Source organism: Polyodon spathula, chromosome 1 (genome assembly GCF_017654505.1).
Source record: "Polyodon spathula isolate WHYD16114869_AA chromosome 1, ASM1765450v1, whole genome shotgun sequence".
In the NCBI taxonomy this organism is placed as follows: domain Eukaryota; kingdom Metazoa; phylum Chordata; class Actinopteri; order Acipenseriformes; family Polyodontidae; genus Polyodon; species Polyodon spathula.
The window spans coordinates 47600031-47627835 of NC_054534.1; the positions used below are offsets into that span (position 1 = coordinate 47600031).

The 27805-nt window shown below is 35.7% G+C and overlaps 1 protein-coding gene across 3 annotated transcripts in view; it reads left to right on the forward strand.

Annotated features, from left to right (window-relative positions):
* The window catches only part of zcchc7 (zinc finger, CCHC domain containing 7), a 246427-nt gene that overhangs the window by 135883 nt on the left and 82739 nt on the right, over positions 1-27805 (forward strand). The gene's annotated exons all lie outside the window — the stretch shown is intronic.

The window sequence follows — 27805 nt, forward strand, 5'->3', positions numbered from 1 at the left end:
GATTTCAGGAAAACTCTAAAACAGCAGCGCTCTCAAAATCAGCAAGCCAAACCATACTTTTACAGTCTAGCGGGAATTTTTCAAGACTTGACATTACTTTAAACAGTTAGGGCCCTGTTTAAAATCAAAGGCAAATGCACATGTTCAGAACGATAAATAAAATAATATACTGTGTGTGTGTGTGTGTGTGTATATATATATATATATATATATATATATATATATATATATATATATATATATATATATATACACACACACAACACACACACACACATATACAGTGGCTCTCAAAAGTATTCACCCCCCTTTGGACTTTTCCACATTTTATTGTGTTACAACATGGAATCAAAATGGATTTAAGTTTTAGCCAGTGATCAACACAAGAAAAGTCCATAATGTTAAAGTGAAAAATAAAATCTACAAATTGTTCTAAATTAATTACAAATACAAAACAGAAAATAATTGATTGCATAAGTATTCACCCCCTTGAGTCAATATTTGGTAGAGGCACCTTTGGCAGCAATTACAGCCGTGACTCTATTTGGATAAGTCACTGGACACTGCAATTTTTGCCCATTCTTCTTTGCAAAATTGCTTAAGCTCCATCAAGTTGGATGGGGACCTTTGGTGAACAGCAATTTGACTGGGCCGCTCCAGGACATTGACCTTTTTGTTTTTAAGCCACTCCAGTGTGGCTTTGGCTGTATGTTTGGGGTAATTGTCCTGCTGGAAGATGAATCTTCTTCTAAGTCCCAGGTCTCTTGCAGACTTCAACAGGTTTTCCTCCAGGATTTCTCTGTACTTTGTTGCATCCATTTTGCCTTCTATCTTCACGAGCTTTCCAGGCCCTGACGCAGCATAATGCTGCCACCACCATGCTTCACGGTAGGGATGGTGTTCTCAGGATGATGTGCGGTGTTAGGCATGCGCCAAACATAGCGCTTAGCGTTGAGGCCAAAAAGCTCTATTTTGGTCTCATCAGACCATAGAATCTTCATCCACTTGGTCTCAGAGTCTTCCACATGCCTTCTGGCAAACTGTAGCCAAGATTAGATGTGACTTTTTTTCAACAATGGCTTTCTTTTTGCCGCTACTCATAAAGACCAGTTTTGTGAAGCACCCAGGCTATTGTTGCCATATGCACAGTGTCTCCCAGCTCAGCCTTGGAAGACTGTAACTCCTTTAGAGTTGCCATAGGCCTCTTGGTGGCCTCCCCAACTAGTGCACTTCTTGCCCGGATACTGAGTTCATAGGATACGGTTTTTGAGGACGGCCTATTCTAGACAGATTCACAGTTGTGTGATGTTCTCTGCATTTCTGAATAATGGACTTTACTGTGCTCCGGGGGATATTCAGTGCCTTGGAAATGTTCTTAAATCCTACCCCTGATTGGTGCTTTTGAAGAACCTTATTCTGGATTTGCTTTGAATGTTCCTTCGTCTTCATGATGTAGTTTTTGTTAGGAAATGTACTAACCAACTGTGGGACCTCCCAGAGACAGGTATACTTAACCTGAAATCATGTGAAACACCTTAATTGCACACAGGTGGACCCCATTCAACTAATTATGTGACTACTAAAGACAATTGGTTGCTCCAGAGAAATTTAGGTGTGTCGTAGCAAAGGGGGTGAATACTTGTATTTGTAATTAATGTAAAACAATTTGTAGATTTTATTTTTCACTCTGACATTGGACTTTTTTTGTGTTGATCAGTGGCAAAAACTCCTCATTAAATCCATTTTGATTCCATGTTGTAACACAATAAAATGTGAAAAAGTCCAAGGGTTGAGAATTCTTTTGAGAGCCACTGTGTGTGTATGACAATAAGTATAAAAAGTAAAGTAACTATAGATGATTTCTAAATTGTTATTTTTGCTACAACGTTTATCCTATATCATTTTTTTTCAGTCAAACATTTAACAACTTTTAACAAGCTTTACCGATTTCATATCGAAAAGTCTAGTCATAACATTAGGAGCTTGCTGGTTTCAAATCCTGGTCAAGCTGGGGTTGGTTGAGTTGAGTTGGCCAGGTATGAAAATGATTTGAGGATAGTTCCCCTCATCATGCCAAGGTTGCACCATTGATATTTAGTATGCTGAAGTAGGAATTAATCTATGCATGTTTTACATTTTTCTGTAATGTAAATGTACACACATAAAGCTGAGATCCTACAAATATCAAGCATCGAGTCAGATCTAAATTAAGAAAAGGAAGTGGCAAATGACCTTGTACATTGATTATCTCCAGAGTTGATTCTGGGGAGGAATGGGTCCAAGTTTTTTTTAAAATTAAAAATAAATAAATAAATAAAATCAATCTTCTTTTTTAACTGTTTCATGTAGCACTGTGTGTATATGGGTGTGACAAAGTGGCTGAGTGGATGCAGGTGCAGGGGTGTAGTGTGGTAGTGAAACAGACAGAAGATTTATAATCCTGTTTGGAAAGGTTTTGTCCTTTTATTCCAGGTCTGGCGACCAAACAACAATCCTCCAGCAATACACACCAATGGGTACTGCACGGGGTAAATAAAAAGGGAAATAAGGTCCCAAATAATAAACAATGTCCGCCCCACAATAATACAGACACGGTCACCAGTCCTGGGTGTGTGCACTAGTGCTCGTGGTGGGTAATGCAAGTTTATATTTGTGACAGTGGTGAAGTGCTGTTCCGGCTTCGTGCTGGTCCTTGGCGACAGCTCCGGAACTGTGTTAGCTGTCTAGGAACACACAAGACTAGACAAGACAATTCCAAACAAAACACAACTCGCAATACAGTTTCTTTTTACGTTCTCACAGTCCTTCTCGGTTCTCTCCAAAACAAACCAATGCAAAGGAACAGATTACGATTCTCTGTCCCCTTTTATGCTATCACACATGACTCCTTGGTAAACGAGTGCAACCACCTCTTGCGGCTGCTGCATCTTTTCCCTTCTGAGTCAATGCGTTATTGCAACAGAGTCTCGCCCCCTTCCAGGTTGGCCAACTTCCCTTGAACTCTGGGAAAGAATTGTCAGACCAGCCTGTCCAAGGAACTCTGTTCTTACTGTTATCGCCCTCACAGGTCAGCAGGGTGATTTACAACCAATAATCTGTCACAATGGGATATTGGGTGTCATTTGCATGCATTAATTGGGGCAGGCATCATTAGCGGGAACATTACATTTATATATCAACCATGGGTGGTTTCATTCTAAGGAGATTGATTGGGTGCCTAACAAGACTAACTTTGCACATCTGTCTGGTATTATGGTGGATGCAATTTGTATCTAACAGTCTTACCATTGCTTCATAGTAATGTTCAGTGCTGCAAAGGAGTAGATATTAAATGATACAATGCCATGATACTGTTGTCCAAGTGTGTGTTGTGTGTCCCTGTAGAATACTGTACTTTAAAAGAGTGCTTTGTACAAATGACCACTGGAGGGTTGGTTTTGTGTCTGGCTTGGGTCACACATTGAATGAAAGTACATATCAAGGAAAATATAATAAAGGATATAAGCAAAATTCTATATACAGATGCTATACAATATATATATATATATAATATATATATATATATATATATAATATATCTATATATATTTATATATAATTATATATATATATAGATATATATATATATTATAACTAAGGTACCAGGGAGGGGGTTAAATCCTTGCTAAAAACTTATGTGAGTAATGCACATTTGGGGGTTATGGGGTTTTAATTGGTAATTGTTTTAAATTTAGTAGAATCCCGGCACCTGGTGTCGAATTATAAATTAGATTAACAGTGTGCAGGGTATTTGTGAGGCAGCCAGACTGATCGGGGCGGCTGAGTGAGTTGAAGAGCCCGACTGCGTGTGTGTCCAGTCGTATTGAAGGTGAAGTGCTGAGTGAAGAGCCCGACTGCGTGTGTGTCCAGTCGTATTGAAGGTGAAGTGCTGAGTGAAGAGCCCGACTGCGTGTGTGTCCAGTCGTATTGAAGAGAGTGTTGAGAGAAGCCCGTTTGTGTTTTGGTGTTTGTCAGGTAAACGGCTTAGCCGTCCTGTGTGTGAGTCAGGGATCGGCTGGTGTATAGTGAGAGCTCCAAAACGGAGTTAGGTGTTTATTTCTGTTTTGTTTTATGTTTATTAAAAGTGCGCGTCAGCGCTAAAGCAATTCCGTTTCTGTGTCCTGGGTCTACTTTAAAAGGGGCAACGAACTCCGTGAGTGCGAGGATCGTTTACTATATATATATATATATATATATATATATATATATATATATATATATATATATATATATATATATATATATGGTTATGTGTGAAATATTTATTGGAAAGTTGGAAATGGGGAGCATTGACATCTGCAGATAGCTTTCATCAGATTTAGTTTTTTTGTGCAAAATATAGATCTCAATAAAAGAGCAGGTTGTTTGTCAATTTAAAAGATCTGATAAAGCATGAAATGGACTGGCAAGTGTGACTGCCATCTGTCTGTCACTTAAGTCTTTTGAGATTAATTACCAAAGCTGTCTAATGAAAAAGCAAAATGTTAGGGTAGGGGCAGGGAAAGTGCATGAATGGTGCTATTTTGAAATGTTTGTGGTCATGGATGTAGAGAATGGTTTGTATTAATTAATGTCATGTGGGGTGTACTGTGAATGCATATTATTCCCTTACATTATTCACCATCCTCTTAGTCATTTTGTTCCAACATATTTGTGTGTAACCATAATATTCACCTAGAAGAGGATTCAGGATAGAATCATCAGTGGTAGTTCTGACATCAAAAGGTACAAAAATAGACTGTGGCAGGCTGGCTTGAGCAGTGACGTCAGAACACCCAGTACTGAGGGTAAAAGGAATGGAAATCCACCGCAGATTGGGTAATGAATGCGCTGCGGCACTTTAATTAAATAAACAAAATAAAAAGGATGAACAAAGGAAAAACACTCTGACAAAAATAAATAGCATGTTGGCCAGACGAACAAACGGGACGATCAGTAAACAAACAAGTATCGTGCTGGTGTTTCCAGCACAAATAGCAATTGTTTTCTTAGTTTTAATTTCTTACTCTCCTATCTCTCTCTCCTATTCCTTCGCCCTTGAACACACCAACCCCGTCAGTGATCGTGTCTCTATATATACAGTTGTGCCGGGATTCAGTTACTAATCATTCACTTGAATCCCAGCACGTGAACTAATTTGTGCAATCCCCGCGTTCACATCCTAATACACATTTTATCTGAATGCAAAGTGATTGTGCAATCCCCTTGACTAAATACATATTACATGACTTGTGCTACACAGCCCAATTTATATCCCGTGCACTAAATATGTACCCCAACAATAACATACTACATGCAACATAAAACTACATACAAACTACACACAGGGCCAGGGCACCCCTCCAAATGGATCAAATTATTATTTTCTTTTAATAATGTGCCCACTTTAATTTTTGAAAGTGGCTTAATCTACATATTTTTATATTATAATTTTTTTATTTTTTTTTGCTATTTCTTTGTAATGTTACTGTAATATGTTTATTTCTCATTGGTCAGTTTCCCTAGTTATCATAATTTGGTTATACAACGGTTTGCTGCGCTGGCTGAGCTGGCTGCTCATGGCTGCTGTCTTTCTGACATCACACACAGCTTTTAGAGAAACACCTTCTCCAAACCTTGCAGCGCAGAACACATTTTCAACATGCTATATTTACATTTGTCTAGATTATAAACAGTCAGTTTAATGTAGTTGATTAACATTAACTTTATTGTAAAATTATACATCGCTTACACCGTGTAACAAATTTTTTATTTATTTTTTGGTTCCTGGGTAGTAAGTGTTATTTCCTAATTGCTTATGCGTCAAAAGTATAGAAAATGGCTATTATTCCCCACAAACTTTGCTTTTGTGACCAGGACAGTGATATTTTGAAATTTACCTATTTTCCATAACATTCCAGTTAGATTCAGTGCTGAGTAAACTTGGAGTAACTTCTAGAACTTTCCAGTAATATAAATAGTAGTATAAATACAGGGGCCTTAAGCCCACCAGTTCAGTTTAGTTCCAGCTGCCTAAGTGGATACATATCTGCATTTTTCTGAGATGGCATCAAGAGGCTGCAATGGTGGCATTCCTGATGGGTCTCCAAGGCGGTTTTACCAAGTTTCCCTATTATCTTTGCCTTTGGGACAGCAGGGACACCAAGGCGCTCTTCCACAGGCGGGACTGGCCACAGCGGACCGAGTTATCTGTGGGGAGGAACAACGTCAAGTGGGAGCCACTGGTGGACCCCCGGAAGGTGCTGATGCCACCACTGCACATCAAATTGGGCCTTATGAAACAATTTGTCAGAGCTCTAGATAAGGAGTCGGCAGCCTTCAAGTACCTTCAAGACTTCTTCCCTAAGCTGTCTGAGGCAAAGGTCAAAGCCGGTGTCTTCGTCAGACCACAGATAAAGAAGATCCTGGAGTGCAATGAATTCCCCAAGAAGCTCACTAATAAGGAGAAAGCTGCTTGGAACAGCTTTGTCACAGTGGTTCGGAGCTTCCTGGGCAATCACAAGGCCTAAAACTGTGTGGAGCTGGTTGACACTCTGGTGAAGAACTACGGCACAATGGGCTGTAGGATGTCCCTCAAAGTCCATATCCTTGATGCTCATCTTGATAAATTCAAGGAAAACATGGGAGCGTACTCGGAGGAGCAAGGCGAGCGCTTCCACTAGGATATACTGGACTTTGAACGCCGCTACCAAGGACAATATAACGAGAACAAGATGGGAGACTACATTTGGGGGCTGATTCATGAAAGTGATTTACAGTATAATCGTAAATCCCGAAAAACTACTCACTTCTAAATCTTTTGTAGTCATTTTTGTATTACTTTGGTATAAATACATGTTAATTTGGATTCATATGTTGTTTTTTTCTGACTTTATGTGAATGAAAAGACACAAATTCGCCCGTTTTCTCATTGGAAATAGGTATATTTCAAAATATCACTGTCCTGGTCACAAAAGCAAAGTTTGTGGGGAATAATAGCCTTTTTAAATTGGCAGGGATGGGGTTAATTTCCCCTACCTGCCTGGGTTTATTACGTTCAGGTGGCTGGGGTTGATTAGGTTAATTAACGATCAATCAGTGCCCAGCCACCTGACATAAAAGGAGGCCTTTGGTTCTCATTTGAGAGGAGGGAGCTGAGGAAGCAGGTTGGTGTTTGTGGTTGTTTTGTGATTTTTGAATTTTGACAAATCCAGTGAAGGCATTGCCCAGCCTGGAAACTTTATTTTTGTGAGTTTTGTTTTTGCTTTATTTGTGTTTGAGTATCTGTTATTTTGCCCTTGTGCACTTTATTTTTGTGTTTATTTATAATAAAATTGTTACTTTTTTGAACTGCAGACTGTCTCTGGGCCTCTATCCACTCACCAGCCTGCCACATAGCCATTTTCTATACTTTTGAGGCATAAGCAATTAGGAAATAACACTTACTACCCAGGAACAAAAATTGTGTTACATAGTGTTATCACAGATTTAGTACATTATGTTTGTTTATTTATTTATGTAATATAACGTTCACAGCCATTATAACAGTATTCCAATTTTCTTAGGTAAATGAAGACATTTTTTTTTTTTTTTTACAAACTCCACATGTGTAATCATTGGAAGCTTACTTGTGCATTGTTGTGACGTGTAGCTATAAATCCAATAACACGTTCTAGTATTAAAAATGCTATACGTATTTTATTTATCTGGTTGAAAAAATAAACAACTCATCTCTGCTCTAGAATAACCTGTGGTACATGTTTTGCAGTAAGACCAGTCATTTCCCAATTCTGTTTACCATCAGCTAAACATATGTATGTGTGTATGTATTTATTTATTTAATTGTATACGTTAAAATGTTTTAACTAACTACAGCACCACGTCATTTTGAGCAAATAATAGATCTTAATACTGTTGTAGTATAACAATGAGAGTGTACAACTTTAGTTTATTTATTTTTAATTCTGGTTGTCTTCATAAAAAAGAAACATACCAAGTTATATGGCATAGTAAAATACTAAATACCAAATGTTTAAATCATTCCATGAAAGGAAGTGTGATTTGTTTGTTTTATTTTTGTGAATTACAGAAATTTGAGTGATTTACATTTGTCTTTCTTCATTTAAGCCTTTATTTTATAACTTATGTGATGTACTTTATATCGTGATATTAAGGTTACAACGGTATTTTTTTTAGTGGTTATTGTACCGTGCAAATTTTATACCGTCCCATCCCTAACCCCAGTCACAGAGCTGTCAGTTAAGCCCTTGTTATTGAGGTGCCATTAACTTTAACAAGCAGACAGTTAACCAGTTGACCATTATCCTTAATTCTTTAAGGAAAAACAGCTGTGGATTTTTCATGGGCGAGAACACGTGACATCTAGTGGTCAACCTATTACACTGCAGGGAAGAAACTGTTATAATTCTCATACTAACATACTGATTCTGCACCACAGTAATCATATCGGTCCACTTTTAACATTTTGCGGTCCATTTATTCATATAAATAAGAAGTGCGTATATTTTCATCAGATCTAATCAGGAAAAGTAAACGTCATTTTCCAGGTTGTCCTCCACCAGCCTCGCTAGTTTGGAAGACAGTGTTTTTTCAGACACGTCGGAGATGGCGAAATCATGGGTTTAAGAAATGACACAAAAAGCAGTGGCATAACCTCATTACTTGGGTTGTTCAGCAGATGCAAACAAAATTGCTGAGACAAATTACTCACTAGCTTATCTCTCAAACTCTGTTTAACTGGAATTAGCAAATTAGTTGAGACGGTGTCTCTTCTTCATCAGGAACTTCAGTCAGTCTATGTTTTATCCCTGTTGCAAGTGAGTACAAAGAACTAGCCGTAATGGTTTTTCTGCCCTCAAAAGTACTGTAGCCAGTTCGGCTGTAGTAGAGGTCGTATCTCAGCCATTAGCTTTCACTGCTCATTCGTGAGATTTAAAGTAGCTGTATCAGACTTTTTTGGTGAAATCTGGGCTTGACAAAACAGCAATAACTGACCATTTTAATTCAAGAAGGCATTCAAACATATAATAAACTGTGCACTTTAATTGTACGTCCAGTATTAACTTGACTGGTGCTTTTTTTTGTTCAGCATTTCTGTTTGTTTCCTATTTAAAGTGCTTGTTGCCATCTCATTCTTTTTAAAATGTGCAACCACTAACACATGGACTTGTCATACATCCTCCAATAATTTCTGAATGCAGAGATTTATATTGTGTCCTGCACAGCTCACACTTGCCACGCTACCCAAAACACACCACGCTTGCTTGCAGAAAGCAAAGACACTGCTCTGCGTATACTGGCCGCATTGTCATGAACACAAGCTATTACTTTTGTAGCCACTTCAAACTCTGTGTTTATCTGATTGATTGCTTCTGCTAAATTCAGAGCTGCGTGTCTTCTGTTGATTTCACACATTTGGTTCTCCGTTGCTGAAACTAACTGCTCTAAGTATATGTAGATCTAAGTATATGTATTTTCGTGACAAACTCCTTTTTCGATCTTGATTTTGTCGCTGTTTTTATGGAGTCTTACCGTGGATGTTGCATTCTTGTATGTGGCGCTGATCAAATACGTTTTCTCAATTCCTTTTGTTTTCATAGAGCTTAATACAGATCTTGTGTAAACAGAGTCAAAGGCTTTTTCATAGTCGATGAATCCCAAGCAAAGTGGTAGTTCGTACTCATTGCTGGTTTGAATCACTTACCGTACAACTTGAAGATGATGCTCATTTGATTGTGCATAGTCAAATTGATCGTGAAGTCTGTTGGTGAGCATCTTGGTAAAAATGTTGTAGATTATTGGAAGTAAGCTAATAGGTCTGTAGTTCTTGAGGTCTTCTTTACATTTTCCTTATGTAAAAGTATCACTGATGTGTGTTCCAGTTGTTCCGCACTTCCTTTTGCTTAATATATTCTGTAAAAATATGCAACAGTGTAGTTCTTCATCTCCTTCTTTGACAATGTCAATCGTTATGCTGTATTCTCCAGGTGCCTTTCCTGTCTTCATATGTTTGATAGCATGTTTCACCACTTCCTACCGGAACATCTGGAACTTTTTCCTCGGGTTGCGTTTTTTTCCGTCTCGTCTTCGTCATCTGCTACGTTGCTCTCTTAATGTTGATATCATTTTGTGTTCTCTTCAAAATCAATTTACGGTTCTTGATGAGAGTCCCGTCCTTGTTTGATAGCTAAAATCTGTTTTTGTTTTGCTTTCTTCATGCTTCGGTTGTTTTCAATAGTTTTGTCTACCAACCTACAGTTGAATGATCATGTATCCTCAGCAATGCACTTTCTTACTGTCTTGCAGAGCTCAATGTATTCAATCTTTAACTTCAGAGCTGCCGTTTGTTTAATTTCCATTCTTTTCTTCATGAGGTCTTTTGTCTTGCATGCTCTTCTGGTTGCATTTTGTACTCTGTGATCCAGCTTTGTTTTTTGCTGTTTCTGCAATTACTTGGTTCACTTCCTCATAGATTTTGTTTACGTCGATTACTTCATCTTTTTTTAGATCTTGAAGATCTCTCAATCTATTCTTCAGTTCCAGTTGAAACACCAGGCTTTGCTTCTGGAGCATTTCTACGTTGATTGTGTTGGATTTCGTCATCACGAGTTTCGTGCCCTCCAGTGCTGTGTTAAGGTGTATTTTGCATCATACAAGTCTGTGGTCACTTCCTGTGTTAAAATTGTTTAGTACTGAGACATCTGGTACGTTGCACTTCTTGTTGGTGAATAAGTAGTCAATTTCATTCTTCACTCTGCTTGGTCCTCTCCATGTCCATTTACTGATGGGTTTCTTCTAGAAGAAGGTGTTCATGATGAATAACTTACTGTTCTCTGCAAATTAGACTAGACTGTTGCCCCTCTTGTTCCTGTCCAAAATTGCCTACTGGATACTAGTCTTCTTGCTGGGCTGTTATTTTGGTGCTGGTCACCGATGATGAACTTGTAGTGGCTCTTCCCATTTTTGTGTAGTTCTTGTACTTCATAAAAATACTTTATGTACTTCCATGAAACTTTCACTGTCAGTCTTGCTGACCTCTCATGTGCTCTCAATCTCTACCAAGTTATTCTTGATTCTCTTGTGGACAGTGAATCCAACGCCTCCTGTTCGTCCATTTGTAGTGCTTCGGTAGAAGAAAAGATGTCCACTCTTGAGTTCTAGTAGCCCTTCATCTTTTTGCCGTACTTCGTTTAGTCGTACGATGTCCCACTTGATTCTTCTAAATTCTTCTTCCAACTCTTGAAGTCTTATTTCACCTGAAAGAGATTGGCAGTTATACGTGGCCAGTGCCTAACCGGACGCTGCCTTGGTTGGCGGCAGTCCAGCCTCCAGGAAATGAGGGCCAAGTTTCTGTCTGCTTTCATCATGGGGGGTTGGGGGGGGGTTGGTCATAACTCATCATGCTGGCCAGGCGGGTTGGTGATGTGCCCCTTCCAGTGTCACAAAAGGATCAAAGTGAAGACACTCAATAAAGAATACAGATCTATATGACTAAAAGAAAATATATATATATATATATATATATATATATATATATATATATATATATATATATATATATAAAATATATTCATTCAGTGGCTCTAAAAGTATTCACCCCCTTGGACTTTTCTACATTTTATTGTGTTACAACATGGAATAAAAATAGATTTAATTATGAGTTTTTACCACTGATCAACACAAAACAAGTCCGTAATGTCAAAGTTAAAAATAAAAAATACAAATTGTTTTAAATTAATTACAAATATAAAACAGAAGATAATTGACTGTGTAAGTATTCACCCCCTTTGCTATGACACACCAAAATAATTCTGGTGCAACCAATTAAGAACATAAGAACATAAGAAAGTTTACAAACGAGAGGAGGCCATTCGGCCCATCTTGCTCGTTTGGTTGTTAGTAGCTTATTGATCCCAAAATCTCATCAAGCAGCTTCTTGAAGGATCCCAGGGTGTCAGCTTCAACAACATTACTGGGGAGTTGATTCCAGACCCTCACAATTCTCTGTGTAAAAAAGTGTCTCCTATTTTCTGTTCTGAATGCCCCTTTTTCTAAACTTCATTTGTGACCCCTGGTCCTTGTTTCTTTTTTCAGGCTGAAAAAGTCCCTTGGGTCGACACTGTCAACACCTTTTAGAATTTTGAATGCTTGAATTAGGTCGCCACGTAGTCTTCTTTGTTCAAGACTGAACAGATTCAATTCTTTTAGCCTGTCTGCATATGACATGCCTTTTAAGCCCGGAATAATTCTGGTCGCTCTTCTTTGCACTCTTTCTAGAGCAGCAATATCTTTTTTATAGCGAGGTGACCAGAACTGCACACAATATTCAAGATGAGGTCTTACTAGTGCATTGTACAGTTTTAACATTACTTCCCTTGATTTAAATTCAACACTTTTCACAATGTATCCGAGCATCTTGTTAGCCTTTTTTATAGCTTCCCCACATTGCCTAGATGAAGACATTTCTGAGTCAACAAAAACTCCTAGGTCTTTTTCATAGATTCCTTCTCCAATTTCAATATCTCCCATATGATATTTATAATGTACATTTTTATTTCCTGCGTGCAGTACCTTACACTTTTCTCTATTAAATGTCATTTGCCATGTGTCTGCCCAGTTCTGAATCTTGTCTAGATCATTTTGAATGACCTTTGCTGCTGCAACAGTGTTTGCCACTCCTCCTACTTTTGTGTCGTCTGCAAATTTAACAAGTTTGCTTACTATACCAGAATCTAAATCATACTTTAGCAGTCATATAATTAGTTAGTATATTAAGTCATATAATAGTTATATGGAGTAATATATATATAATATATATATTATATATATCTATATTATATATATATATATATAGAAATCTTTAGTATTTGGTAGGTTTTTAATTGACGTTAATATTATAATGGGAATTAATACTGGAGGTTGGTTGCTGTTCTTTATTCTGTGTAAGTTTCTTTTCATGTTACATGATGATGTTGTTGTTTTTATTGTTGTTCTTAACAACTGTCAACAGGTCGCCCCAGTAAAGAAGATTATTAATTTCAACTGTCCTCAAATTGATTGAATATTATTATGCAGAAAAAAATTAATGAATTGGATTTGAGATGTGTGCTCTGTTACTTTTAATCTAGTTAACCACATGTATGGTGCTTCTTGAGAAAAAAGCAGTCTTACTGTATAGGAATGTAGTAGTAGAATGTTGCACCTTGTAACTGCCTTTGCAAAACAATGCTTCAATGTGTTTTTTCAGAATATTATGTGGTCATGCTGACATCAAAGTTTACTAACTTGAATCTGTCTTGCTTGAAAACATTGAAGAGTTGCAGTATACGCAGCAGTACAGTGATTTGTGTTCTTAAACAGCACATTACAAATAAATATCTACAGTACTTTTGCTTGAAGCTGATTTTTTTCTTTTTCCTGAACAAAAAAAGTATTTAGTCTTACTGTTTGTATTCTAGTAGCCAAATTAGTATTCCACGTTCCTAAATGTATTCCAGATTGTTAAAATAAAACTAAAAAACAATAGATACAGTAGATGCATTAAGACTTTCTTGTTTGTTTTGAAAGGGTTAACTTTTTTGTAGTCAAGGCAATTTGAAGTGATCCTTGGTATATTATCATGAAGGGTTAAAAAAAATCCCTTCACAATACCAATGTGTATGTATGCTGTGGATTAATAAAACAGCCCCTGGACATAGCTAAGGGGAACAGTGGGTTAATTCACTCTCATGTATAACTTCTGGTAGCCTTAATTCTAATCAGGCTTAGGTCCCTACTGAAGGGAGTTTGGTCTCCCCCAGATCACCACATCACCAAAACTGCCTCACAGAATTGTCAGTCTCGCTTGAGAAAGCCATATAAAATTATAGAGCGGATATTTTACCTTATTTGAACATCCTAGAGCATGTTGTTGTGCTTGTAAAATGGCAGCCTATCGCCTCTGGCACCCCCAAGTGAATTGGTTGTTAAGTGAATCAGACAAGGTGTTATTCTTGAAGTTCCATGCATTGCTGGTAAGGTCACTGATTTGCACAGGTTGGAACACTGGTTAACCAATTAGATTGATCCCTCTGTCCGTGTGTATATGTCCGTGTGTGTGTGTGTGTGTGTGTGTGTGTGTGTATATATATATCTCATTGGTGTGACTTTTTTCTTTGTCATGTAGATCTGTGTTCTTTATTGAGTGTCTTCACATTGATCCTTTTGTGACACTTCGCTAATCCCTTTTTTTTGTTTTGCCCAATCCTTGCCTGGTGAAAGAAATCTCCCTTGTTCATTTTGAAATAAATGAATAGTTTTTCATATTGTACTTGTTTACTGCACACACAGTATGTTATTGTACATCTTGGTTCAATCCTCTATATGTACTTGTATGTACTGTGTGTAAAACACACTGGCATGTGAGACTACAACTCTTTTTATTTTTTTTCTTCCAGTTACAAATGTAAATTGTATGTAAAGAGTTCCTCTTACAGGTGACAGATATATTTTGATAATAGTGTGTTCCCCCCATCAATCTTTAGTCACAATATAAAAATTGCAATTTTTTAAATTTTATTAGATTTTTGATTTTTTTTGTTTTGTTTGCTTTAACAAAAGCTTTGAAAAAAAAAAAAAATTCTGAAATGCCTTTCATTGTGTATTTTATATGATAGGTATGTTGCACTGGGTACTCAATCCAGCTCTGTGTTCCGACAATAAACCTTAGTCACCAGAACACAGGGTATGATGGGGAATGTACAGTTAAAGATTAAGCAACAATATTTAAAACCTTACAGGACAAAAGCAAACATTTAAAATCAGCCTTACAACAGACTTGGAAGTCAGAGAGGTGCATACAAAATGGGGGAGATATGCCGATTAGCTTTAGTTTTTGTCAGTATATGTGCAGTCTGTGGTTTGCATGGCTTGTAGTTAAGAGGGCAGGCCAGCACACAAAACATACAACAGTCAATCCTTCATAGTCAGGCAGTTGTTCCCTGATAACATGGCAGGCTCAGTTCTGCTGGTAAAACCTTGCTTCTTCACTGAACAGGGTAGGTACAACAGAGATGATAATGCTCTTATCCAATAATTTAGAGCAGAGGTTCCCAAACTGTGATGCGTGTCCAGGGGGTACACGGGACAAATTGTGTAATGGCGAACATTTTTAGGTTTTATTTTTTGTTGCATTCTCATAAGACTTGTCAGACTCAAAGCTTTAAACCGCATTGGGAATTCCTTTCAATTTCTAGCGTGAAATGGTGTGTGACGCTAGTTAGTTTCAGAAACAAAAAGAGCCGTGCAAGACAATCACGCAGCTGCGGGACACTTGGGTTCACAGCCCTGGCACGCACGTTTATTGCAAACCTCCAAGAGGTACCAATAAGAACAAAGATACACAAAAACTCTGTTTTTTTTTTGTTGGTTTTTTTTTTGTTTTTTTTTTATAAATTGGACATTTTGGTGCTTATTTTTAGCTATTTTCAAGTTTTATATAAATCGTTTTTTCAGTGGCTTTCGATTTTTATATACTGTATCAATTTATTGTTTTCGGTTACTTTTCAAAATGCTTGGCTGTTTTTTTCTATCACAACATTAGTAACTCTACAGTACTTGCTGCTGTCTTCCACAACTAAATCCTTATGGTCACAGGCACATTCTCCTGCGGTTTTTGTGTGCAGGCATTTTTTTTCACATTTCGTCACAATTTGCAATTCTGTTTTAAATCCTCTGTATCTTAACTCTAATACAGCTTAAAATTCTGCAAACAAGCCTCCATTCGGGTTTAAAGTATTCCGAACGAATCAGCGATAGATGTGTAAGTCAGGAAGGATTGAGGGACATGGCCCAGCTACACTGGGAAAGGTAGTTTGTTAGGTTTTAGTTTTTTAAGTGGGAAAGTGGTGATGAAAACAGCGTGAATTGAGGAACCATTTTCAGTGTTTATTATACACCCATTTCTTTATTTTATTTGTATTGGTATGTTTTATCAGATTTTATTTGTTAAAACCTAAAATCAGAAGTGCTAACTATATTATTGTAGTCATTTATATTGTATGTATTATTGTATATGTATATAAATACGTCTATTATGAAAGCAAATATTAAAAATAACATAACAAATATAAGCCTGTATGCTAGGGGTCTGCAGACAGGTCTGGAAGGGGGTACACGACGACTAAAGGTTTGGGAACCGCTGATTGAAAGGGTTCAGTTGACTAGTTTTAAAAAGTACGTTAGTGATCTCTAGGATGCTATGATTGAGACATAATAAAAAGAAAATACAAAATTATATCAAGTCTTTCATGTTAGATTTCAAAATGTCAGTTTTTTTAAATTTTTGGCAGTTTTTTGTTAAATATGTGGAAAACCACTAGGGATGGGAATTTTAAACATTTAAATATATAAACTCTAAAGAAGTGGTTAAATGTTTAATAATATGCTAGACATATAACCAGTCACATGACACGTCACCATATGCATATTTTTTATGCATTCATTTTAGTCATTTATCCTCATTAGTCCTCGCGTATCAGACTGCTCTAGTGCCACAGTATGGGTGGATATTATAAAAAGGAAGGGGTTTGGCAATTGCATCCAAGTAGCTTTTCTAATTGGTGCAACAGAAAGATTGACACTGGGGCGGGTTTTATTCTTGGTCGATCTGGCGCTTCATTGGTGCACTGTGTGTGTTCATGCCTGTAGTAGGCGTGGTATGGTATCAATTCCATGCCAGGGTAATAATGTTAATGACAAGTGTTTTTTTTTTTTTTTTTTTATTTGTTCTATATTTAAAATGGCTTATCTAAACAATGTAAGCCACGTTTTTGAAGAAACGGACGAGAGAATCGTATGTAAATAATTATGCCAAACAAAATTGCCGTACCACTAAAATATTCAGTTATTGTGGATAGAGCTACTGAGGGCAGTAAAAAACAAACATCCATAACAACATTTGCTATAGATTTGGCTGAACAGGGCGTGATCACTTTATCCCCCATGAGGACAGTGCATGCTGTAGTTTTGAAATCGATGTAAGATTATCCCAGTACTGTGCCAACCCTAAAACAGTAACAGCGAGGCTGGAAAAACTTAAAGAAAATCGTGCTGCAGCTGTTCATACAAAACTTTCAAAGAGAAAAAAAGTTGCAATTACCACAGATTCATGAACCCCATTCCCCAATCTTCCCATAGGTGGAAGGCTTTTTTCACTTGAAATTATTCTTTAACCCTTAGCGGTTCATTTATTCAGCATTTGTCAGGCGCGTCAGGTCCAATTTATTTTCACACGCTGTTTAAAATGTATTTATTTTCAGAGAAAAACAGGTTTAAAGGCACTGCATGGCAAAAGGACATCAGTATTGTATCTACAGCCAAGCCCCACCCCTTGTTCGCTGTATTTTTGACATACCTCAATAATGCGATCCAAGTCATTATTTTATTACTATAACATCTCAAAAAGCTCTGCAGATGTCTGTGATATTCTTTGAGTGCTGGATGCAGAAGCAGCTACCTCCTTTGTTTTATCCCTGGTAATTACCTTTTCCAGAAGTGAAAGTATTTCCAACTTTTTTTCAATTGTAAGCACAACTCGCTTTTGCTTTCCTCTAGCCATTTTGCATTAGCGCTGTACAGCGGTTGATGTTTGTCTCCTTTATAATTTTTTTTTTTTTTTTTTTTACATTAATTTTAGGCAAAAAAAAACTACAGCAAAAAAACCCAGAATAGATTCCTTTAAGAAATACACTATTCTAAAAACATTACACTATCTGAAAATGTGTTTAATATGTATATGTTATATGTAGCATCTTTAATTACAGCCATAAACATTTCAATATATACTTTGATGGTTTTATTTATTTTTTTTTCTCCTACTTAGTAGTTAAGTCTTTGCAATGTTAAAACATTGTTTGCTTATTTAGGGTTTATTTGCTTAAATACTAACCAGGGCTGTCAGTATCAGAATGTAATATAAAGAGTGTGTGTGTGTGTGTGTATTTAGATATGGTTTAAAAGCTGACATTGCAAAGCATTTAAACATTCATAAAAATTTACCAAAAACACATCCCTAAAAACTACAAAGCGGTGTGTAATGTAATATGTTAACGTAAAAATTATTCAGCAGGTTTCATTCTACCTTATGAAGCAAAATTTGTTAATTGTACAGGGTGATGTAAAACTGTTGGCCATAGCTGTGTGTGTCATATATATATATATATATATATATATATATATATATATATATATATATATATATATATAAATTCTGTAAGTGAGATGCAGAAGCCATGGCTACTATAAGTTTCATTCAAGCTCTGCTACTTTAGGAAGGCAGAAACAAAAATGTAGCTAATTATTAAAATAGTGAGTTGTCAATAACTGTTCGTCTTGATTACTTCTAGTGAATGATGTGTATCCTGGATCCTGATTCTCCTTGGATATAGTGCTCTTTGCTGTTTTTGAATTCTCTCTCTATCTCAGTCTCGCTATAAAAAATAAATCAAATTGAACATTGTTTTGCTCCCTGAAGTGTAGGTGTATTTTTTAAAGATCTTTCTGGTTTGTATTATTATGTTACTGTACTGGAAGTTAATCGCTTTGGCCCAGGCTTCAGTTGCAATTCAGTAGTCATGCTTCAGAGTAGTAAAACTAAAACTGAAAAAGTGGCTGACGTGTTTAATGTAAAAGAGCAACTGCTTCTAATGCAAAACTGCTGTCTTTAATTAGGGAAAACAGAAATGCCATACAAAGTAAGAACTTAGCATGTGCACTTTTCTGAGAATTGTAAAGTTGACTTTTTTTTTTTTAAATTTCCAGTCAACTAAATCAGCATTGACAACTGTTCTAATGGGGGGAAAAAATAATTTCCCTGTGGTGTAATTGTTTTTGTTTGTTCATATTTCTACTAGTTAAGTGCATTGACCAAGAAGTTATAGACTTTGTAGTGTTTGACAAAAAAAAAAATTCTTAAATATTTGTAATCATGTATGTAAATTATATTTTAATCAGTATCATGAGACTAAAATTAGAAGCAAATAAAGGAAACTATCGTTGCTTAAGTTAAACATGTTGTATTTAAATTCAGACCAATTGGTACAGAGATGCAGGGTAGCAAAATATTCGGGACACAGACAACAATCCTAAAAAATGTAAATTAAATAGTGCTGGGACAAATATCCTAATATTCAAAGTAATATTTTTTTACCAGAATTTGCGTCAAAGTTTTAAAAAATGGCAAATGAAAGAACTCTGTGTGATATGTGAGATTAATATAAAACACAGAATCAGCACAGCAGCTCTTGACCTTAGACAGCAAAAAATAAAAAACCAGATTATGCGCACGCAAGCTAGTGATCTCTATGGAAAGCCATTTGGGACAAAAATACATTGTGCTGCTTTAGCGAGAGCCAGAATCTCATGGGACAGAAAAAAGTCAAGCATGTCATTCTGAAATGCCTCACTTAAATAGTACACAACATCCTGGAGATGTTATATAGTGATTTTTATATAGACTGTCTATTTTTTATATATATATATATATATATTATTTATATATATATATATATATATATATATATATATATATATATATATATATATATATTATTTATTATTGTTTGTGTGTGTGTGTGTGTATATATATATATATATATATATATATATATATATATATATATATATATATATACATATATATATACACAGCTCTGGAAAAAATTAAGAGACCACTGCAAATTTTTCTTAAATCAGCATCTCTACATGTATGGCAGCCATTCCATTCCAGTGTCTGTTGAATTCCAACACAGGCACACCTCATTCTACTGAATGAGGTACTGATTAGGGGATCACCTGAATCAAATCTTATTTAACGAGGAAAAGTATAAAAACCACTCCTGTGGTCATCATTGCCCTCTTCCAATAGGACCAGCTGGATGGAAAAACAGTGCTAGTAGTACCTCAAAAGTAATTTGAATCGAAAAATAACTATTGACCATGCCCAAAGAGTTGAAAAGGAAAGTTTTGAGTGAGGAAAAGAAGGGTTCAATTCTGGCTTTACTGGCAGAGGGATACAGTGAGCCCTTAAAATTTCAAAGACGGCGGTTCATAAAACAAGGTCAAGCAGCACACATTGGGGACAACAAAGCTACAGACTGGCAGAGGGCGAAAACGACTCTCCACTGACCGGGATGACCGCCAACTCATTAGAATGTCACTCAGCAACCGTAGGATGACATCAAGTGACCCACAAAAAGAATGGCAAACGGCAGCTGGGGTGAAGTGCACGGCAAGGACGGTTCGAAACAGGCTCCTAGGGGCAGGGCTGAAGTCCTGCAAAGCTAGAAAAAAGCCCTTCATCAATGAGAAGCAAAGAAGAGCCAGGCTGAGGTTTGCAAAAGACCATAAGGATTGTACCGTAGAGGACTGGAGTAAGGTCATCTTCTCTGATGAGTCCAATTTTCAGCTTTGCCCAACACCTGGTCATCTAATGGTTAGACGGAGACCTGGAGAGGCCTACAGGCCACAGTGTCTCGCACCCACTGTGAAATGTGGTGGAGGATCGGTGATGATCTGGGGGTGCTTCAGTAAGGCTGGAATCGGGCAGATTTGTCTTTGAGAAGGACACATGAATCAAGCCAAGTACAAGGTTGTCCTGGAAGAAAACTTGCTTCCTTCTGCTCTGACAATGTTCCCCAACTCTGAGGATTGGTTTTTCCAGCAGGACAGTGCTCCATGCCACACAGCCAGGTCAATCAAGGTGTGGATGGAGGACCACCAGATCAAGACCCTGTCATGGCCAGCCCAATCTCCAGACCTGAACCCCATTGAAAACCTCTGGAATGTGATCAAGAGGAAGATGGATGGTAACAAGCCATCAAACAAAGCAGAGCTAAAGCTTGAATTTTTGCGCCAGGAGTGGCATAAAGTCACCCAACATCAATGTGAAAGACTGGTGGAGAGCATGCCAAGACGCATGAAAGCTGTGCTTGAAAATCAGGGTTATTCCACCAAATATTGATTTCTGAACTCTTCCTAAGTTAAAACATTAGTATTGTGTTGTTTAAAAATGAATATGAACTTATTTTCTTTGCATTATTCGAGGTCTGACAACACTGCATCTTTTTTGTTATTTTGACCAGTTGTCATTTTCTGCAAATAAATGCTCTAAATGACAATATTTTTATTTGGAATTTGGGAGAAATGTTGTCAGTAGTTTATAGAATAAAACAAAAATGTTCATTTTACCCAAACACATACCTATAAATAGTAAAACCAGAGAAACTGATAATTTTGCAGTGGTCTCTTAATTTTTTCCAGAGCTATATATATATATATATATATATATATATATATATATATATATATATATATATATATATATATATATATAATATAGGGTGAGTCACGACTTATGTAACGTTGTGCGACACAAACATTTTGTAGTCCTACTAGGAGGCCATATGTATTTTTTAAAAAACAATACAAAATGTCGTTAATATAAAGTGACTGACTGTATTTATGCAAATTAATGCTTGATTATGCCTTTCATCCTCAAGGGCTCATCGTATATTGCAGTTAGCCGATATCCAGAGTTGTTTGTCAGAGGTATCCCAATGTATGCTTCTGTTACACACATTAAATGGTGATACAATATTCCAATATTTTTATTTGGAATTTGGGAGAAATGTTGTCAGTAGTTTATAGAATAAAACTAAAATGTTCATTTTACCCAAACACATACCTATAAATAGTAAAACCAGAGAAACTGATAATTTTGCAGTGGTCTCTTAATTTTTTCCAGAGCTGTATGTTGTTGCAACTTTGTTATGTGGGATGTGATAAAGAAGAATCAAAATGGGGATTTTTTTTTCCCCTTCACGTTACAATGCCATTTCCATGTTTTGATTTTATGTGAAGAGTTTAAAGTTCAATTTCAGTTTTTCTTTGCTTGTTGAGCTACAAAAAGGCACAAGTAAACCTCATGTTATTACGTTATGAAAACGTGTCAATGGCCACTGTTTACTGTAAAGAAACGACAATGGCAAGGAATGAAAAAATAATAAAATGCATTGTCAACTTTATGTACTGTTTATTTCAGGAATAAACAAAACAATGTTTAACTTGAACTGCTATTTAACATCCTTTGTTTTGTAAAATCCCTGTAATTGTAAGGTCTTGCTGTAAAATACACACACACACAGCGGCACACGGACACACCCCTGCCTCTGCTGCTATGCTGTCTCTGCCTGTGTTCAGAGCAATATAATGTCTTTTGTTACTTTTTGAAAAACAAATATTTAAATTGAAACGAATATCAGAACATGAAAATCCTATGTTCATCCCAGCATTAAAACTAAATAATGTTACTGTTAACACATTTCTCAGATGTGATTGAGATACACAAATGGTATCAATTTAATTCTTAAAGGACAGTATAAAATTTGGATAAAAACACAGACAATCATAAGCCCTATATAGATTTCAGACATATTTAGGATTATACAACAGACAATACTTTTCAAACAGCATATCCTATTTTGTCATTTTCAATCAAGTAATGTAATCCTGCTGAACTGTTCTTGCTGTTCCAGTACTGCTACTAGACTGGTCATTTCTACGTACTGATATGTTGTTTTGAATTGAAATGTAGTTTGTTGTCTTGTATACTGTACAAGATGATGGCAACCTTTATCTTATTAACAGTGTCGGGGAGATTATGACATTTGAATAACATTGTTTATTTATAAGTTTAAAATGGAGGGGAGAAGTACAAATGGTAATGTAGCAAATAAACAAACTAGCTGATTGTGGGAATTATACATTTAAAATACTGTATTTATATGATTGAGAAGTTTTGATGGAATCAATGTGTAGAAAGGTAGAACACATTTAACCAAACAGTAGTACCCTCCCGATAATAGTAAATATGTCCCTAAGTCTCTTAATGCAGTGTTTTGTAAAGCAAAAAGTTGGGAGCTCACCTTTGTTTAACATTTGTGTGATGCACAAGCTGCGCTCATGTCATTCAAATACACATTTCACCCTCTGATGACTTGGAGGTGCCATTTTAATAATACAGTGGAAATGTTACCAAAATCTAAATTTAAAAAATGTATCAAAATGGGGGGGGGGGGGGGGGGGCGAATTGGAGTGTCTTTCAGGTTCCTATTGGGTACCGGCAAAAGTCCAAAACTTCATACCTGGGGGAGGCGGGGATAATCTTCGGCATGGGAGCAAACATGCCAAACATTATTCTGCAGCCCTGCTTCCTTATGTGTACTATAAAACAAATAAATACAATATTTCTAATGTTATGAATTTTCCATTGGTAATGCTCATAGACTATCAGAAACTTTCCACTAACTGAACAAGTAGTTTTTCTTATGTTTTTAGTGGATTTAGGCCACTAAGACTGTAGTACCTCGTTTTGTATTTTGCTCCTTTGGAAAACAGTTTGGTTTTTTAACTTGTGTACTTAGTTTTATTAAAACAAAATTGTGTGCCTGTTTCTTGACAAAAAAAACAAAACAAAAAAACACATGGAGCTTAACAAGTGTAATGACCTGTGATGTATACAGTAAGAATAAATTTGTTTGAAGATCATGTTTGAACACAGACTACCCAATGTTACTGCTGTCGTTTAACTCAAGACTTCTACTGCCATCTGCTGGAGATCAGGGGTTTCATGTTACTGCCAATATACTGTACTGTATACTTTAAGCAAACTTCAGAAATCACTGGGGGTGGGGATACTTGATAATTTAGGTACTGCGATCTACACAGATCTAAACATTTTGGGAACAAAGTTGTTTTTATATTTTGTGGGCTTCATACAAAATTAATTTTATGTATGCATAATGTTTGTGATAAAACTAATTTCTTTCCCTGTTCGAAGTCATGTATTGTTTTTATCCTGCTGGATCATAGAACATGCACAAATCAATGAGAATACAATGTTTTTGGTTTTGTCATTCATAAAAACACTAACACGCACACACTATAACAAATGCCATGTGTTAGTATTTGTTTATTTAGCAGGCGCCTTTATACAAGGTGACTTACAGAGACTAGTGTGTGTGTGAACAATGCATCAGCTGCAGAGTCACTTACAACATCATCTCATCCGAAAGACGGTGTGCAGGGAGGTTAAGTGACTTGCTCAATATCACAGTGAGTCAGTGGCTGAGCCGGGATTTCCTGGTTACAAACCCTTTTCTTTAACCACTGGACAACAGATTTCCAGCAATTTCCATTAAGAGGTATTAATTATAGAACAATTACTGTAAATTTGGTATATACTGTATGGAACACATGTACTGTACTTTGTGTTTTTTTATTTATTTTTGTATCCGTTATCATCTCCCACAGAAGTTGACATTGCTATTAACTATTAGTGTTTTGTTTTCATCTGTGCTTGTTTTGAGAATATGAAGCTGACCCTTTTACTAATTGAGAGTTAAGTGGAAATTATATATATATATATATATATATATATATATATATATATATATATATATATATATATATATATCTATATATCTAGCGTAGTATACTTGAGTTGTGCAGTATACTCAGGTTATAGTATTCAGCATACTAGGACTACATACCAACTCCACGTAAACCTTTTTTTTAATTTCTTTTTTTAATATTCTGTGATGTGTAGGCTATTAAAAAAAAAAAAACAGCATTTCCTGTTTTGTTATTTTCAATCAAGTAATGTAATCCTGCTGAACTGTTCCTGCTGTTCCAGTGCTGCTACTAGACCGGTCATTTCTACGTACTGATACGTTGTTTTGAACGGAAATGTAGTTTGTTATCTTGTATACTGTACAACAGTACTGTAAAAAAGAAGCTTTGTAGATAATACTGTACTGTAGCCTTTTTGAACATCGTTTTCCACATAGTAAACATCTTTTAATTTGACACTACCTAAACAGTGCATGAAAGGTGTGATCCTACTGTATTATGTTGACTTTTGCAAAGTACGCAGTTTTATCCTGTTAGTTACTTGCTTAATATACAGTAAAAGCTCTATTTGATTAATGAACAGTAAAATCAGTATTTTTAGTATTGTGTCATAATGTGCAAAACTAATCCTGTGATGATGTTTTGGAACCTTGAAATCTTTAAGTCGTCAGTCACAATCTTTGTCACATGAACTATAAATATCTGAAACTGCACCATAATTGCCGTATCACATTTACAGTACAAATACATATTTGGATGATTGTAAAACACCAAATATCTATCTATCTATCTATCTATCTATAATATCTCAATAGTTCTAGTTTGTGACTTTAATATGACCCTGGTATGCAGATCTGAGAGTTGCCATGTATGTCTGATGGAGAGTAGTATACAAGAGATGTGCATTTTACTAAGGGATGTAACCCAGACATGCACGTTAGTCACAGGTCAATATGTTCAGAAAACGACGGGCACTTTTGGAAATTTGCTCAAGATTTTATCCTAGCAAGCTGTAAATTGAAATACTTTTATTAAAAATAAGGAAAAGTCTGTGCTTTTCAGGTAATCGTATCGGCATTTTGATTTCATGTAATGCAACTGAAAACCAAACTGTACCTTAGCACTCTGATAAGTGCACTGAATCAGGTTGCATTTGTACCCATAGTAGAGGAATGTTTATTAATATATTATCAAACATGAGTCCTAGAAAACACATTATTTTTTGGTGACAATGTGTAGACATCATTTGGTGATGGTGAATTTTGCTGATTGCCGATGGTTGAATTATTGAATGGTTTTGTTTCAATGGAATGTATTGTTTGTTTTTTAATTATGTAACTAATTTAAAATATCAGAAACCCCTATTCTTGAAAGCCGCTGCATTCAATCTGCTTATTTCTTCTTTTTATTAACAGTTATGTCTTCTGTCAGCTACTGTATCACACACTCGTGACAATTTAAAGATTATTCTTGGGTTCTGTAGTAATCTGTACGCTCAAAGAAATTAAAATTAATTCAAAAATTAAATGACAGGTTGGGTCTTCATCATCTGTGTACTATTGTACAAATGCTCGTCTAATTTTGTAAAGTTTATTTTTAGTATATTAGTAGATGTCAAGTATATGTAACAAACAATCAATCATTGATATTTTTATTTTTTTTAATTTGTTATTGTTTAATAAAAATTTAATAAAATTGTTATATTTTCTGAAATACAGTACATGCTCCTTGTAATCTATTGCACATTAATAAGTGTTTCAGAAAATGTATTTCAATATTACCGATGAGCATATTCCTTCATTTATAACACACATTTCTAAGATCCCCTTTTTTAGCTATATGAGTGCAAGATGAGTATTGGGTTTTTCATGTTTCGTTTTTCAGTAATTAACAAGAAACAAATATGTAGATGTTGTATTTATTTATTTAAAATAAACCATTGAAAGTGGGGGGGGGGGGATCTTACACCTTCAATGCAGCTAAGTTACCTCACCAAAGACAGAAACCATGAAACCATTAATGGTTTGATGATTATTATTATTATTATTATTATTATTATTATTATTATTATTATTATTATTATGGTAAATGCATCCATGTGTTATCTTTGACCTAAAAGCCACAAAGTACAGTGTTTGGAAATCCAACTAGCTTAAACATGTATTGATTTTGATATGTAGTTTACCTGCCTACTGCACATGCACAGCCAACTCCAATATACAGTGTATTCTGTGCATAAATATATTTCTGTCCTTGCGTTAAAGCGAAATCTCATACAGTCAATTTATGAATTAAGTAAACAACAAAACACAATAACAGCAATACTAGATACCAATGTACATTGATTTATACATTATTAAAATGTGATCAATTACAATTTGAATGCAAGTACAAATTCTTTTGATAGCTTAAGATTTCACAAGTTAGATTTTTGCTGTTGCCTTTAAGCATATTCTTTTTGAAGTCCTAAAATAGTGATATGCCAAATTAGGTATGCATTTCATTAAGAAAACAGTGTTTCCCTACTTTCAATACATTTAAATGTTAAAATGAAGTAACATTTTATGCTGGTACAGAACACTTTTTAAATAACAAATACTGTTGCTGTTACAGACCTAAGACAATGGAGTAGGGTCAATCTGGGTGATTTGGACAAGTACTCAAATTATACTTTTTACTCTGGTTGACAAAAATAAATGTGTTTTAAGAAAATAAATATGCATTTTTCAGTTCAAATAGGGAATTCATCCATAACTTCAAAACAGTAAATCAAAAAATACTGTAAGCAATAGGCGACAGATGAATAGGCACTGATAGCTCTGCATTTTATTCCTTTTTAGTAGAATTGTCAATGTTTTTTTTCACTAGAACCTGCTGTAAAATAAACTAATTGCCAATTGGAGTTGTTTTTTTTTTTTAAAACTGAACCCATATGTATTACATCCACATACTGAGAAAGAGAACATTTTGGTGCAGTGTATTGCTGTGGTCCAAATAACAGTCATCTTAAAGAAGCGCTTTTTCCTGTTTCTGAATTTGCTAGGTCAGTTTCAGCCACTGTTTTCACCATCTTGCTTCATATTCTATGTGACTTAGAAAGCGCCTGACGGATTGTATTCACAGCCTCATGAAACTGATCTAAGAGCACACTACAGAATCCTGTTTACCAAAAAGCAAACAACAAAAGATACAGTTCAATGTGCTGCATAGCTTCCTGAATTTCAGTTATGATTAGATTGGTGTTAAATATGTCTTCTCTCTTAATTTGGTTTAAAAAATAAATCAATAGCATGACTAATAGATATAAAAAATGTGTATT